The sequence below is a fragment of the Sebastes umbrosus genome, chromosome 14, assembly GCF_015220745.1.
Source record: "Sebastes umbrosus isolate fSebUmb1 chromosome 14, fSebUmb1.pri, whole genome shotgun sequence".
Taxonomy (NCBI): domain Eukaryota; kingdom Metazoa; phylum Chordata; class Actinopteri; order Perciformes; family Sebastidae; genus Sebastes; species Sebastes umbrosus.
The window spans coordinates 11,735,966-11,739,360 of NC_051282.1; the positions used below are offsets into that span (position 1 = coordinate 11,735,966).

The 3,395-nt window shown below is 48.5% G+C and overlaps 1 long non-coding RNA gene across 5 annotated transcripts; it reads right to left on the reverse strand.

Annotated features, from left to right (window-relative positions):
• Window positions 1-1,841: 1,841 nt before the first annotated feature.
• LOC119501721 lies at window positions 1,842-2,561 on the reverse strand. Of its 5 annotated transcripts, none has more exons than XR_005209889.1 (2): window positions 2,366-2,561; window positions 1,842-1,888 (listed from the first exon to the last, which is right to left on the reverse strand). It is a non-coding gene; the product is annotated as an uncharacterized LOC119501721 (long non-coding RNA). The 5 variants fall into 5 exon arrangements; XR_005209891.1 differs by lacking the exon at window positions 1,842-1,888 and adding an exon at window positions 1,930-1,972; XR_005209892.1 differs by lacking the exon at window positions 1,842-1,888 and adding an exon at window positions 1,930-1,980.
• Window positions 2,562-3,395: the final 834 nt, after the last annotated feature.

Genomic DNA, 3,395 nt, shown 5'->3' on the forward strand with positions numbered 1-3,395 from the left:
AGTAGTAGTAGTATTAGGAGTAGTATTAGTAGTAGTATTAGTAGTAGTAGTAGGAGCCGGTCAGCACTGATAGAATCACAGACTACGATCCGCCCGTGACGCGTAAAATACGCCCGGGTGTCTGGTCCTCTGGCTCACCTGTCAGTGACACCAGCCCGTCCAATACAAAGGGCTTAAAACATCTGGATCTGGACTCTCAACATCATGTTCACTCTGGCCAGCTGGAACTACAGGTGATACTGATTTAATCAAACCTATATGTCTTTGGGTTGGGACACATCAGGTGAAGATTGCTGCTGCTCCTTTCGCGTTTGAGGAGCAAGCAACTCACAATAATGTGTGTGTGGTCTGAGGACAATAAAAACACTCTCTCTCCTCCCGGTGGAAAGAGGGAGCTTTTGGAAAATTGTCCGCTGTGGCTGATGGAGGAAAGAGAGGCGAACATTTGCTTCTCGCTTGGTGTGAATGCACGATAATACAATACGAAGCACAACATAACGTAACTTAAACGAATATAAACAACAGCACATGCTCAACAACAGCACTATGTGATGATACATTGAACCACTGACACACTCCACAGAAAACCTAAACACAGAACTGTTCTCCTCCTTTTCATTTAGAAAGAGCAACTATGAGGAAACTCCAACCGTCTACCGACTGATGGAGTTTTCTCATTGGTCGATGACCAGCACTGTTACTACACCACTCACTCACTCACTCACTCACTCACTCACTCACTCACTCAGTCAGTCACTCAGTCACTCAGTCAGTCACTCAGTCACTCAGTCACTCAGTCACTCAGTCACTCAGTCAGTCACTCAGTCACTCACTCACTCAGTCAGTCACTCAGTCACCCAGTCAGTCACTCAGTCACCCAGTCAGTCACCCAGTCACTCACTCACTCAGTCAGTCACTCAGTCACCCAGTCAGTCACTCAGTCACTCAGTCAGTCACTCAGTCACTCACTCACCCAGTCAGTCACTCAGTCACCCAGTCAGTCACTCAGTCACTCACTCACTCAGTCACTCACTCAGTCAGTCACCCAGTCAGTCACCCAGTCACTCACTCACTCAGTCAGTCACTCAGTCACCCAGTCAGTCACTCAGTCACCCAGTCAGTCACTCAGTCACTCAGTCACTCAGTCAGTCACTCAGTCACTCACTCACCCAGTCAGTCACTCAGTCACCCAGTCAGTCACTCAGTCACTCACTCACTCACCCAGTCACTCAGTCAGTCAGTCAGTCAGTCACCCAGTCAGTCAGTCAGTCACTCAGTCACTCACTCACTCACTCAGTCAGTCACCCAGTCACTCAGTCAGTCACTCAGTCACTCAGTCAGTCACCCAGTCAGTCACTCAGTCACTCACTCACTCACTCACTCAGTCAGTCACCCAGTCACTCAGTCAGTCACCCAGTCAGTCACTCAGTCACTCACTCACTCAGTCACTCAGTCAGTCACCCAGTCAGTCAGTCAGTCAGTCACTCAGTCACTCAGTCAGTCACCCAGTCAGTCACTCAGTCACTCAGTCACTCAGTCAGTCACCCAGTCAGTCACCCAGTCACTCAGTCAGTCACCCAGTCAGTCAGTCAGTCACTCAGTCACTCAGTCAGTCACCCAGTCAGTCACTCAGTCACCCAGTCAGTCACCCAGTCACTCACTCACTCAGTCAGTCACTCAGTCACCCAGTCAGTCACTCAGTCACCCAGTCAGTCACTCAGTCACTCAGTCAGTCACTCAGTCACTCACTCACCCAGTCAGTCACTCAGTCACCCAGTCAGTCACTCAGTCACTCACTCACTCAGTCACTCACTCAGTCAGTCACCCAGTCAGTCACCCAGTCACTCAGTCAGTCAGTCAGTCAGTCACCCAGTCAGTCAGTCAGTCACTCAGTCACTCACTCACTCACTCAGTCAGTCACCCAGTCACTCAGTCAGTCACTCAGTCACTCAGTCAGTCACCCAGTCAGTCACTCAGTCACTCACTCACTCAGTCAGTCACCCAGTCACTCAGTCAGTCACCCAGTCAGTCACTCAGTCACTCACTCACTCAGTCACTCAGTCACTCAGTCAGTCACCCAGTCAGTCACTCAGTCACTCACTCACTCACTCACTCAGTCAGTCACCCAGTCAGTCAGTCAGTCACCCAGTCACTCAGTCACTCAGTCACCCAGTCAGTCACTCAGTCACTCACTCACTCACTCACTCACTCAGTCAGTCACCCAGTCACCCAGTCAGTCACCCAGTCACTCAGTCACTCAGTCACCCAGTCAGTCACTCAGTCACTCACTCACTCACTCACTCACTCAGTCAGTCACCCAGTCACCCACTCACTCACTCACTCACTCACTCAGTCACTCACTTACCCCCCACCACCCACCACGTTGCATCTTCCGTCTTCAGTCTTCCGTCTTCAGTCTTCAGTCTTCAGTCTTCAGTCTTCCGTCTTCTTCAGTTAACAGCTGATAGTCCTCGATTGCTCAATGTTGATCCGGAGAGGCCTCATAGAGAACCCCGACCGGCACCGAACAACCCAGCTTTCCAGCAATATTAACCACGATGATTTGAACCTGATCGCAGCGCGGGTCCTATAAGTAAACTTTTCGAGCGAGGACTGTGACGTCAGTCATGACGTCTGTGTTGACATGACGTCAGTCATGACGTCTCTGTTGTCATGACGTCAGTCATGACGTCTGTGTAGTGATGACGATGATCTCCGATCAACCAATCAATGGGCTAAATGTGATAGTTTATTCAACGTCAGCATAAACATAATTTAATGATATCATGAATAGCTCTGACCCAGATCAGGGTTAATAAATGACCGTATTACAGTGATGAAATATAGTCATTTAAATGCTGTTGAAACAACAGTTCTACTGGATGTGTTACAACCCAGAGGTGGTGTAGGGGTGAAGGAAGTAACATACAGCCGGTGTTATCAGGCAATCGCTTGTTTTATTGCCGTGAATGAAATTAAAGTAAAATAAAGCATACAATGGTTTGAATTATAATAACCAAAAACGAGGGTTTCGGGTGGCGCAAAAAGGAAAACACAAAGGCACACACCCTAGCTCTGAATATTATTAAATGACCGTATTCGGATCGGTATCGGTGCATCCCTACTATTCATGCCACTTAACTTCAGATACGATGAAGTGTTTCGGGTGAAGAATGGATGAACACTTGATCCGTTCATGCCCAGAGAGAGGAGGTGAATGCCGGTCAGCTGCGTCTGTAGTAGAGCCGGCGTCTGTCAGGGCCAACGCCTGCATCCCTGAGTGAGACACAGAGCGACATACAGGACACACAGGGAGAAGAAATCTGAAAGTATATTAAGAATATATACAGTATATACAGTATAAGATATATTTTGGGCTAAATGCGATAGTTTAT